The 13541-nt window shown below is 41.3% G+C and overlaps 1 protein-coding gene across 2 annotated transcripts in view; it reads right to left on the bottom strand.

Moving 5' to 3' along the window:
• The window catches only part of BRD4 (bromodomain containing 4), a 198497-nt gene extending 187882 nt beyond the window's left edge, over positions 1–10615 (bottom strand). For both annotated transcript variants that reach the window (XM_036742378.1, XM_036742379.1), the window contains exon 1: positions 10365–10615. The gene's annotated coding sequence lies outside the window, so the exon portion shown is untranslated. The remainder of the gene's footprint in view (positions 1–10364) is intronic.
• Between the last annotated feature and the right edge of the window lie 2926 nt (positions 10616–13541).

The following is a 13541-nucleotide window of genomic DNA, read 5'->3' as shown; positions in this document are numbered from 1 at the left end:
AAACACTACAAAGCATAGGAATAAATGGAATCTTCCTTAAAATTATAAGTAGCATCTAACTAAAACCATCAGCAAGCATCATATGTAAGGGGGATAAGCTAGCTGCATTCCCAAAAAGATTGGGGGTGAAACAAGGATGTCCATTAAATAAGAAAAAGAAATTGAAGGAATTAGAATAGGCAAAGAACAAACTAAGTTATCACTCTTTGCAGATGATATGATGATATACTTAAGAGAATCCTAGAGAATCAAGTAAAAAACTACTTGAAATAATAAATAATTTTAGCAGAGCTGCAGGACATAAAATAAACTCACATAAATCCTCAGCATTTCTATATATTACTAAAGTATCCCAACAGCAAGAGATTGAAAGAGAAATTCCATTTAAAGTTACTGTAGACATTATAAAATATTTCTTGTCTACCTGCCAAAAGAAACCTAGGAACTGTATGAACACAATTACAAAACACTTTTCACACAAATAAAGTCAGATCTAAGTAACCAGAAAAACATCAGTTGCTCGTGGTTAGGCTGAGCTAATACAATAAAAATGCCAATTTTACCTAAATTAATTTACTTATTTAAATTATTTTATAGAGCTAAAAAAAAATTTATCTGGAAGAACAAAAGGTCCAGATAATCAAGGGAATTAATATAAAGAAATACTAGGGAAGGTAGCCTAGCCATACCAGATCTTAAACTGTATTATAAAGCAGCAGTCATCAAAACTACTTGGAACTGGCTATGAAATAGTGGTGGATCAGTGGAATAGGTTAGGTACACAAGACACAGTAGTCAATGACTATAGTAATTTACTGTTTAATGATCCCAAAGACTCCAGCTTCTGAGATAAGAACTCACTGACAAAAACTGCTGGGAAAACTGGAAAATAGTATGGCAGAAACTGGGCATAGACCAATGTCTTACACCATATACCAAAAATAAAGTCAAAATGGGTTCATGATTTAGATATAGAGGCTGGTACTATAAGCAATCTGGGAGAACAAGGAGTAGTTTCCCTGTCAGATTTATGGAGAAGGGAAGAATTTATGACCAAACAAGAGATAGCATTACAAAATGCAAAATGGATAATTTTGATTACATTAAATTGAAAAGTTTTTGTACAAAGTCAATGCAACCAAGATTAGGAGAGAAGCAGAAAACTGGCAAAGAATCATTTCTAAAATATACAGAGAACTGAGTAAAACTTATAATACAAGTCATTCCCCAATTGAGAAAGGGTCAAAGGATATGAACAGGCAGTTTTCAGAGGAAGAAATTAAAAATATAGTCATACAAAAAATGCTCAAAATCACTATCGATTACAGAAATGCAAATCTAAACAATTCTTAGGTACCACATCTCACCTGTCAGATCAGCTAACATGCCAAAACAGGAAAATCATAAATGCTGGAAAGAATGTGGTAAAATTGGAACACTAATGCATTGTTGGTGGAGTTGTGAACTGATCCAACCATTCTGGAGAGCAATTTGAAACTATGCCCAAAGGACAACCAACCTGTGCATACCCTTTGATCCAGCAATACCCACTACTAGGTCTGTATCCCAAAGAAATCATAAAAAAGGGAAAAGGACCTACATGTGCACAAATATTTATAGCAGCCCTCTCTGTGGTAGCAAAATACTGGAAATTGAGGGAATACTCATCAACTGAAGAATGGCTGAATAAATGTGATATATGAATGTAATGGAATACTATTGTGCTAATAAGAAATGAGGAGCAGACAGACTTCATAATAACCTGGACTTATATGAATTGATGCTGAGTGAGGGGAGCAGAACCAGGAGAACATTATACACAATTGTATCTGTGATGTCTAACTTTGATAGACTTGGCTCTTCTCAGCAATACAAGGTTCTAAGACAACTCTAAAAGACTCATGATGGAAAAAGCAATCCACATCCAGAGAAAGAATTATGGAGTCTGAAAGCAGACTGAAGGAAACTATTTGTGCTCTCTCTCTGTTTTTGTTTCTTCTTTCTCATGGTGCATTCCACTGGTTGTAATTCTTCTTTACAATTTGACTAGTGTGAATATGTTTAGTGTGAAGGTATATGTAGAACCTATATCAGATTGCATGCTGTCTTGGGTAGGGAGGGGGAGAAAAAACTGAAACTCAAAAACTGAACTGGAACTGAATGTTGTAAACTAAAACTAAATAAATTTAAAAGAAAAAAAAGACTAAACAAATTCTAGAGCTACAGAACTCACAACATGACAGAGAGAAACAAGTCAAAGGAGAAAACAGAATGGGGGCTGGATAGGCTGAAGGGAAATAAAGTTAGTCCTTCACAACCTGACTGTTATGGAAATGTTTTGCATAATGACACATGTACAACCTATATTGAATTGCTGGCCTTCTCAATGAGAGTGGGTGGGGAGGGAAGAAGGGAGATAAATCTGGAATTCAAAGTTTTAAAAGCAAATATTAAAAATTGTTTTTAAGTTCATATCCAGCCTCAGACACTTGACACACTTACTAGCTGCGTGACCTTGGGCAAGTCACTTAACCCCAGTTGCCCTGCCTTCCCCCCTCCAAAAACAAAACAAAAAACACAAAAAAACAAAAACAAAAAATTGTTTTTACATGCAACTGGGAAATAAGATATACAGGCAATGGGGTATAGAAATCTATCTTACTCTAAAAGAAAGTAAGGGGGAAAGCGATGGAGGTGGAGGGGGGTGTGATAGAAGGGAGAGCAGACTGGGGAAAGGGTTAATCAGAATACATGACATGGGGATGAAGGGGAGAGATAGGGAGAAAATTTGTAACTCAAAAACTTGTGGAACTTAATATTGAAAACTAAAAATAAACAAACTAATCTAAAAAAAGAATAGATTCAATACCTAGAGACCCAAAGAATTTTGATGTCAAAGAGATAGTTGTTCTCAGGTGAATTCCAGGGATCTGTTCCTGACCTAGTCCAATTTAACATTTTAATTAATGACTGGGATACAGACATTGATAACAAACTTGTCAAATGCAAAGGAGTTAACATTCCAAAGGATCAAAAAACAGGCTGCAACAGTGGACAGATGAAACTTAATAAGCATAAATTTAATAAAAGAGAGGAATGGTAAAGGTGATTAAATTTAACAGAGATAACTATAAGCTCTTCTTATTTTGGTCCAAAAAATAATCAATTTCAAACATACAACACTGGGAAGAGTAAACAGCAGTTCTGCTATTTACATGCCCCCATCCCTGTCCACTAAAACCTCATCTGTAAAAAATGATCAATTAGTCAACATTGTCTTGTGGCAGACAAAAATACTAATGAAATCTCAGGTTGCATTTAAGGAAGGACGTAGATAAAGTGGAATATGACCAGCAAGGAGGGCCCTGAGGCTAATGCCAAATGAGAATCAAATTGAAAGAACTTGAGATGTTTAGACTTAAGACTTTAGAAAGAACATGATAGCTGTATCCAAGCATCTGAAGGGCTGTCATGTGGAAAAGTAATTAAAACTTGTTCTTTTTAAACCCAGAAGGCAGCACTAGGGAAAACAGGGAGAAGCTGCTGGCATGTAGATCTTGAATCGATGTCAGGAATGCTTCCAAATCAGAGTTCTGAGAGCTGATTTTTGTTCAGACATAGATTGGAGCTGATGGGCTTCAAGGTCCCGTCTAACTTAAAGAGATTCTGTGAACTAAGAATGATATTAAACTGGAAGGGCTATCAGTTGACAAAACTGAGATACAAAAAAGATGAACCTAACCTGACTAAATGAAAAATATAAAGTTCTATATCTGGGTTCAAAAATATTAACTGAACAAGTATGTGGATAACAGCATAAAGCAATAAATACAATAGTTAGAGGATGTCCCCAAGTCCAGTCTATATCTAAGAAGGAAATCCTATATATGGTCACTCAATACTCCTTTAAAGAGTTTCTAATTTGGAAGTACTGTTTTCTCTGACTGCCCTTTCTACTTTGGGACAATTCTAATTCTCAAAATATTTTACCTCATACTGAGACAAAACGTGCATTTCTATAAGGTCCTATTTCTGTCTTCCTGAGGCCAAGCAAGTCTGATTTGTATTCTACATGATTAGCTCTATGATCTTATCTTTGTCATTTGCCAGTTCTATTTATATCCTTTCTTTTTCCTACTTCTATCCCTCCAACTTAGGATTTATATTTTCTGGTTATTTAAAAACAACTCACATGTTTAAAGGAAAAGCTTAAATTAATGACTGGTCACTTTCATGACTACTTATTCTTGTTCACCCTCAACATCCTGTCCACAGTATATGGGACAATAAATATCTGTAATTTGATAAGACTGCTCTACTATGAACAAGTACTTGGCTTCAAAAAGGAGAAAACAAACAACAGCACTCTTTCAAAGCCCGTAGAGACACTGAATCCCTAAAAGCCTTAGTCCTAAACTGCGACCCATGATTTCAAGCATGTAATTCTTGGACCACTCTTGTGATCTGCCACCATTGTGATTTTTTTGCCACCTCATGATAATTTATTAATTAAAAAAAGACCAGATTTTACAATAACAGAGGCCCCTAGGTGGTACAGTGGATAGAGTGCTTGGATTTAGGAACACCTGAGTTCAAATTTGGCTGTGGAAGTTTACTAGCTGTGTGATGCTGGACAAATTATGTAATGTTTGCCTCAGTTTCCTCAACTGTTAAATGGGGATATTACAGCACCTATCTGAATTACTGATGATCAAATTAAGTATATGTAAAAAAAAAAAGTGCTTAGCACAGTGGTGCCTGGCACATGGTTAGGCTATACAATAAGTGCTTATTTCTTTCCCTTAACACTCAGTCACAGTAAGGACCTCCAATCACTCACATCTATTGTTCCAGAACAGAATGACAAAATTCGTTTTATCAAAGAAGGTAATGCACCAAAAAGTGTTTTATTATCTCTAAAGTACTATGTAAATACGTAGTATTATTAGCCTATTTCCCACCAGTACAGGTTTACTTGCGAATTGTTTAATAACACTCACGAAAATCTAGAGTTGTAACAAAGCTCAGAATGGATTAAAACAAGTTAGCCCACATTTCATGTTTTGAGGTTTAATAATAACTAACATTTATATGAGGATCAAATGAGATAACATGTATAGCACTCAAAATCTTAAAGACCTATATAAATGTTAGCTATTATTACTCTATTCAATTAAAGCATTTATTAAATGCCTATTACCTGCAGGGCACTGTGCTGAATGATGAGGACACAAAGACAAAAATAAAACATACCTTTCCTCAAGGACCTACATTATTAGGGGCACATAAAATATAAATAAATAAATACAAAGTACATACAAAGTAACTTCAGTAAATACAAAGTACATACAAAGTAACTTCAAAGTAACAACTGGAAGATCAGGAAAGGTCTTGTTAATATGCTAACTTCTGAGCTATGCTTTGAAGCTAGGAATTTAAAAAGCTGAAGGAAGAAACTGTATGGAGTCCAAATCCGGCTGTCTTTCCTCAGTCTTGAATCTTCCTGACCTCTCTTGCTTTGGACATGGATAAACACTCTCCTCAAAGACACTCTTTCCTTCCCAGATTTTTGTGATGCTGCTTTCTCAGTTCTCCTCCCACCTGACTCTTAAAACTCCTAGGCCAAATCATCACACTCCCTAACTATGGGTGTAACCCAAGGTGCCTAGAAGAAAAAGCTCTATGTCTTCCCAGAGCTCTCCCTCAACCACTTTGTATTTTAGCAACCTTATAATTCATATTTATTCTTCACATACTTTTATAAAGACTGTCTCCCATAATAGGCTGTAAACTACTTAAGCTCGTAGATTGTTCTATTTTTTGTCTTTTATTTTTTGTCTTTGTATAACTTCAGTTTTTAGGAAAGTGGATGGCACATAGGCAATGAATAGATGCTTGCTGATTAACAGGAAGATGATATTACAATAGGATTAGCATGACAGGGAATATGAAATACAACTGGAAAAATAGGTGGAAGCCAAACTGTAGCAAGCTTTAAATGCCAGATTGAGGCAGTTATATTTTATCCTAGAGGCAACTGGGAATTGCTAAAGAATGGGTAGGAGAGATAGTCAAATTTGTGTTCTAAGAAATATCCATTTAGCAACTGTTGCGAAAAGAGGTTTGGGAGTGAGAGTGGAAGCAGGGGCCAAAATAAGTTGTAACAGTAATCCATTTATGCAGTGACGACTATCCAAATTACAAAGGCTGGGGTTAGTGCAGAGGTACAAGAAATGTTGTGGAGTGGGGTTCTTAGCCTGGGGTCTGTGAACTTGTTTTTTATTTAAAATATTCTAATGTACTTGATGGCTTCTGCAATATCCTAAGTATTTGATGTGTTTAAAAACAGATTATTTGCCAATCATCAGAGGTAAGATTTGAGACCATTTCTTCCTGACTCCACATTACCCTTCTATTTTCTTCACAATTCTGTAAGGTAATTAGTATAAGTTTTATCACATTTAGTTTTACAGCTGCTGGAACGAAGACTCAGCAAAACTAGGAGACTTGCCTTGTGAGGTAGCAATTGGGGTCTCTGGTATGTTACTCCTAAATTTAAGTCCACAACTTTCTGTCCTATCCCATGCAATCTCTCTGGGTTCCTGCCTGCAGGAAACTTAAGACAGTTGCCTGAACTGTCCAACAAATCAGAAAAATATTTTAGATTACTCAATCTATACCTACTTATTACCCATTTATCTTTTGAAAAATACCTTTTTCCTTCTATACAAGTAAAAACAAGCCCAAAATCCACCTGCAACACTCAAATTCCTAAACTGGAAAATGTATGGTAAAAATAAAACCGAAAACAAGAAATATAATTTGGCTCAGACAACCTCAAAGACATCTTGGTCACAACTTATTGGAATTCCATGCTATGCTGAATGACCAATGCTTGAAATTTATTTCTAAACTGAATTCTTTACAAGTAAAATAGCTGTCACTAGCCACCTGCATTTTATTTCATTTTGCATTATAATTTCTGAATTGTCCTATCTTTCCACCCTGCTGCTCTTCACTTAGGAAATGTATGAGGAATGCATGAATCTCTAGATGATAAACAAAAGATGAGAGGTAGAACTAGAAAGGGTCATCTAGCCTAGCCCTTTAATGATGAAGAAATTATCTGCTCAAGGTCATATAGGTATGAAGTGAGAGTTTCTATTCAAACCCAAGTATTCTCATTCCACATCCAGTACTCTTTCCATTACTGTCAAGTATATATTTTTGGTATATAAAGAATGCATATCCACATCTTACTTCTTCAAGGCAGGATAATGTCATTGTTTTCTTGGTATCTGCAACCCAGTGTGTCTGACACAGCAGGAATTTATTAAATGTTTACTGAATTCAAGTCAAAGAAAATTTGAATTCCTTAAGGTGAGCAATAACATTTCCAATTTCTCATCAATCAAATGGCATAAATGAAAAACAAGATTTGAAAGGATATAAACTCCTAGCAAAATATTCCCAACTGAACCCTCCAGTACTTTCCAAAGGCTAAAATATCATGCAGACTTATGAAACATTAGAAAGTGTGTCCATTTATGAAGTTGTTAGGCATAGTGAGATAAGATGGAGCTGCTTATTTCAAATTTTAAAAAAATCAAAATATTTTCATAACCTTAATTATGACAGATAATTACATCTTAAAATATGGAACCATCAGGAACAAACTTATGACAGATCTACAAGTTTCGTTTCTTCAATATACAAAATAATTTTTGCTTTGTTATTTATAACACTATGGCCAAAATTCGTGTAACTTATTCTTGCACGTGAGTCAACAGCCAAAACTGTCATAACTCTAGAACTTAATACTGCATTTTTTTTCTCCTACAGTAAGAATATAATTTGATCAACAATCACCACCACCAGTGCATAAGGGATCCTTTTAGAAACAAGTATTTTTTTTTAAATACTCTAAGGTAATTCAATAACAATATCTTGCTTATTTAACTCCTATTAAGTACAATTACAATTCTTAATTCCTACACTCAACTACAAGTTTGAAAGAAAGCACTATCAATGACAGAGATATTCTAAGATATATATATATATAAATACAGAGGCTGTCACAATTTGAACTTCTCCCAAAAAACAGGTCCTAATTATCATTAGTTTAACTCACAGAACCTCAACAGAGACAAAATAAGATTGGTGTGCACCGAAAGAAACCATTTTATGCTTGTTTTCCAATAAAATTACATTCAAACCCTGTAGAATTTAATATTCTGCTTCCCACTCTCACATTTTTCAACTTATCAATCTATCCATAAAGTTATCTTTGCAAGAAACATTCAGGCAACTCTCAATCTTAACAAGTTCATTTTATAATATTAAGAAAAGTACAAAAGGAAAGCAAAGATAGATTTTGAATTGTGAGTCAAAAACCATTCTTTTAAGTATAAAGCTATTCGATTTTTCAGAGCCATTAAAAAGAATCCCTATAGTTATCGCTAGCCCACCACAGCAATACTCAATACATGAGAACAATGAACCTATCAAACCATGGCTTTTCCAAAGCCTTTTTTTTTTAAACTAAATATTACCAAATCCAAGGAAAAGAACTTCCAATTCTAAGGACAGCAAACACTAGTGAAATTGGACATATTTTAATTGATATAAACATAAAGCAAAACAGCATAAGCAGCCTAATCCTAAACCCTTTATAAAGCCTAAAAACAATAAGCAGGCTGTACGAAAAAGATTCACTTTAAAAGCAGCCACCACAAGAAATCATGGTTATAAGCAAACAGGAGGTCAGTTAGTCACAGAACCACTTAGGAACGACAGATGACTCATTCACTGCCTTGAAATAAGCATTTACTCGGTCCTCAACATCAAAAGATAACTTCTCAGTTCACAAAAGGCTGGATTCCATTTTAAGAAAAGCAATTTCTTAAGAGTCTCCTTTTCTTTTGGTGATTCATAAAAATACAGCCACAACCTAATTGTAGAAACACAAACAATTCCAACTGCCAAACAATATCAAGTGCCTTGCAACATGCAACAGAACTGAGGCTGTCACGGGTCCCAAAACATCGCCCCGCTCCCCCATTCCAACGACTCTTATCTTCGGGAACACATTCCTCCCACCCTGCAGGTCTTGCAAAACCCCCAGGCCCCTCTCCGAAACACAAGCATTCCAAAAGGCTAAGCGGAAACAGAGATCCAGGGAAAGGGCAACAAACGTAACAGGGATGAGAGGTCAAGCTGACTCGGCATCGGAGCCCGGTCAGGTCCCGGCCTAGGTGCACGTCTCCACCCCGGGAAGGGCATCGCGGGATCCTAGGCCCACGTGACGGATCTGCAGAGATGGGAAAGGACCTCGGGCTCAGGGGATTCAAGAACCAAGGCCGAGGCCCTGCCCAGAGAAGGATGGGCCTGAGGCAGATGCCGCGGGGATGAGAGTGTAGAGGTGAGGGACCAAGCCGGACCATATCCCTCCCCCTCGGCCCCGTCACCGCCGCTCACCGAGGGCAGGAGGGGGAGGCGGCTCCGGGCTGGGTGCCTTACGCCGCAGCACAGCCACAGCAGCGGCCGTCGCCGCCGCCGCCGCCGCTTCCTCCTGCTCACTTTACAAAATGGCGGCGGCAGGAAGTGCCATCAATCTCAGCCCGCCCCCTGTCCCCCTCCCTCTCCAGAACTTGGGCCCGGCGTTCTCCGCGCCCCCAGACCGGCCCCCGAGCTTCCAACACAGACACGCACCCTCCCCCGTCCTACGCGGCCGGCGCAGCCCCGGGCGGAGGTCCACCCTCACGTGCGCCAACGGCGACGAGCAGAGCAGGAGGGAGGGAGCGAGGGGGAGGAGACGGTGCTTACGCCAACGGCGCAGCGACGAGAGGGGAGACCTCCCCTTACGCCAACGGCGCAACGCCCGTCCCGGGCGGCTGTGCGCAGGCGGCGCAGAGTAACCCCCGGGCCCGGCCCGCTGCGCAGAGGACATAGCGGGCTCCAGGCGCCCCCGTTATGGAGGCACGCCGGGCGGCAGCCGAGAAGCTAGGATGAACCGCGCTGAGGAAAGGTGTCTCCCTGCCCCCCCTTCCCGTGCACCGCCCCAGGCTTCCCCCATCTCCCCCCGCCCGCGTCCCCCCGCCCCTCGGCGGCGCTGCGCAGATAGCGTAGGTGTGTTTGGCGCACTAGCCCTATTACGCAATGCAGGTTACGTTGGCAGGAGGCGTAAGTAAATGTCTAGAATCCGACAGCTTCCCCCCCACTCACCCGGGACCGCTTCCTGGCCGTACCCTGCTGAGCTTGGCGGTCCGGTCCCAGATCCCCGCCCTCCCGCCTGCTTCCCGCGCGCCGTCCTTCAGTCATCGGTCCGTGCCTCCCTCCCTGAAGGACAGAAACGTTCGCCTCACCTGGGACTAGGCCGCACACTGCCGCCGCCTCTGCCGCCGCCTCCTCCGGGCTGCACGGCGCCGGGGCCCAGCCCCGCGGCCGAGGAGCGCGGTGCCCGGGAGCCGCCGCCGCCGCCTCTACCTGCACACACAGGGCCCGGGCCCGGGCCCGGTCCCCCAACTCCACGGGCACCACCGGGAGCCGCTGTTTCAGCTCTCGGGAGCAGGAGCCCAGAACAAACAGCTCCGTCGCCGCCGCCGCCAGCGCTCTGCCGTCACGACGCACGCACTCGCGTGCGCGCACGCCGCCGCTCCACTTGGACACGCCCCTCCCAACCCGTGGACCCCCGCGAGGGCGCGCCTCTCGGTGCCCTCGCGCAACTGTTCTCCGTCGCGTCCGCAAGTGGGCTGATTGCGCATCAGCTCCTGATTCCGCGCGCTGGGGAGGGACGGAGTGGGCAAGGGAGTGAAGCTGGGAGGGAGGCTAGGGCGATAGGGCCGCCTCTCTGGGGCGTGAGAGGATGCCCAGCCGAGAAGGAAGGAGTGAAGAACCAGAAGAACCCAGGGGGCAGGGTGGGGGTGTGGGTCAAACCAGCAGAGAGGGAGAGAATGAGAAGGGAAGTGGGTGGAGGGAGCGCGGAAGAAGAGGAAGGAAGGAATAGGAGAAAGAAGAGGGAAGAGAGGAAGGAAAAAAGAATAGAAGGAAGAGCAGGAAGGAAAAAGGAATAGGAGAGATAGGGCAGGGACAGGAAGGAAAGAGAAGAGGAACAGCGAAAGGGAGAGGAGGATGGGGAAGGAAGAGAGGGGTCCAGGGAAGAGCAGGAAGGGAGGAGGCATTGGAGAAGGAGAGGGAGAGGAAGGAAGAAAAGAGAGGGATGTAGAAGAGGAAAAAGGGAAGCACTGGAAGGAGGGGGAGGGAGAGAAAAAGAAAGGAGAAAGAGAAAGGAAGAGAGAAGAGCAGGAACGGAGGGGAGGAGGAGAAAGGAGTAGGAAGAAGGGGAATAGGATAGGATAGAGCGGGAAGGGAGAAGGGGCAGGAGAGGGAAAGGAGGAAGAAAGAACGAGGAGAGGAAAGAGCTAGAAGGGAGGAGAGAAAGGAAGGAAAAGAGTAGAACAGAAGAGGGGAAGAAGAGAGAAAAAGAAAGGGAAGGTGAAATGAGGAAGAGAGGAGAGGAAAATGTGGAGATAGAAGTGAGAAGAGGGAAAAGAGAAGGGAATGATTTGAGAAAGATAAAGAGAAGAAGTAGAGGAGGAGGAGGAGTGAAGCCGTTGAAGAGAGGTTAGGTGGGGAATAAGGAAGAGGAGAAGAAAGGGAAGAGACTGGGAGGGTATAGGAGAGAAGTGAGAAGAGGAGAGGAAGGGGGAGCAGAGTAGGGAAGGGAGAATGAAGGATTGGAAGCTTAAGTGGAGTTTTGATTTTTTAAGTTTAATTTAACTAAAACATTTTTCTCCTTAACCTCAGTTTCACACATACTGCTTGACAAAAAGGGTGAAGAAGGGTGTACAGAGGGGAGGGGGGAAAATGAAGGAGTGGAGAAGGGCAGAGGGGAAGGGGAGAGAGAGGGGTGTTACTAGCTACTGAGATTCTAATGAGTCATATCTGAAACATTGTTGATTGAATTCAGAAAAGACTTCTGCTTACCTTTTGTGGATAGAACCAAAGAGTAGGGCGAGTGGTATTCTGTAAGTACACACATGTGAGGAAACAGGAATGAAAGGGTGTAGGAGGAATGATTTAAGATCAATGGAGACAAAAACAAGTATTATAATGTGCTGCATAACACTCGGACAGAAAATAAGATCTAGATGAGTTTTGGAACATCACAAGCCTAGCATGGAATGCATAATTAAACCAGTGATGGTGGACTTCACAATAGTCAGGACCACAGCTGCTAGGGGTTGTTTGCTCAAAGGAAATCAGGTAATAATTTCTTGATTTGCTTTGATGGTAATGTTATCCTTCAAAAGATAGGAGAACAGTAGTGGAATACTATTGTGCTCTAAGAAATGATGAGCAGTGAGACTTCAGAAAAACCTAGGAAGATTTGAATGAACCAGGGCTGAGTGAAGTGAGCAGAACCAGGAGAACATTGTACACAGTAACAGCCACAATGCTCGATGACTAACTTTGACAGACTTAATCTCTAGACTTATCCAGAAAAAGATCTATGGAGTCTGAATGCAGATTGAAGCATATTATTTACTCTTCCCCCCCCCTTTTTTTTGTCTCTGCTTTCCTGTGGTTCCCATTGGTTCTAATTCTTCTTTAGAACATGACTAATGTGGAAATAGGGTCAATATGAATATAAATCAAGTTCCAAGCCATGTTGGGGTGGGGGAAGGGAGAGATGGGGAGAAAAATTTGTAACTCAAAGTCTTATGGAAGTGAATGTTGAAAACTAAAAATATATCATTTTTTAAAAAAAGAACCAATGAATGAAAACTACTGTTTTGGATCAGATTTTTCAACCACCAGAGAAACTACTTGAGGTTAGGTGGAATCAAGTATTAAATGCCTGCTATGTGTCAGGTACTGTGCTAAAAGCTTTGGATTCAAAGAAATACGAAAACAACCCCTGCCCTCAAGGACCTCAAAAATCTAATAAGAGACAAGATGCAATGTACTGGCAACATGTATGTCTAGTAGACATCTTAAACTCATCATATCAAAACTGAACTTATCATTCCCCCCCAAACCTTCCCTCCAGCCCCTGCTTTCCTGTTACTGTAGAGAGCAATATTATCTTCCCAGTCCCCCAGTCCACAACCTAGAAGTCATCCTGGATTCCTTACTATGTCTTTCCTCTATCATATATTTATTTGTTGCCAGGACATGTCAATTTCACCTTCCTACTGTCTGGAATACAGCTGCTTCTTTCCTCTGATGTTGCTACCACTCTGGTGCAGGCCCCCATCATCTCATGCCTGGACTATTACAACAGCTTGCTGGTGGGTCGGCTTGCCTTAAACCTCTCCCCACTCTAATTCACCTTGCATTCTGCCACCAAAGTGATTTTTCAACAGTGTAGGTCTGACCATGTTACTCCCCTACTCAAACTCCAGTGGCCCTCTATTGCCTCCAGGATTAAATACAGTATTCTCTGTTGGACATTCAAATCCATTCATAACCCAGCCCCCTCCTACCTTTACAGTATTCCTGCACCTTACTTCCCCCTTGCCTCCTTGCTGTTCCATGAG

This window comes from Trichosurus vulpecula, chromosome 1 (assembly GCF_011100635.1).
Source record: "Trichosurus vulpecula isolate mTriVul1 chromosome 1, mTriVul1.pri, whole genome shotgun sequence".
NCBI lineage: Eukaryota > Metazoa > Chordata > Mammalia > Diprotodontia > Phalangeridae > Trichosurus > Trichosurus vulpecula.
Note: the sequence above shows the minus strand (reverse complement) of the source record. Positions and strands in the feature narration are given on the sequence as shown.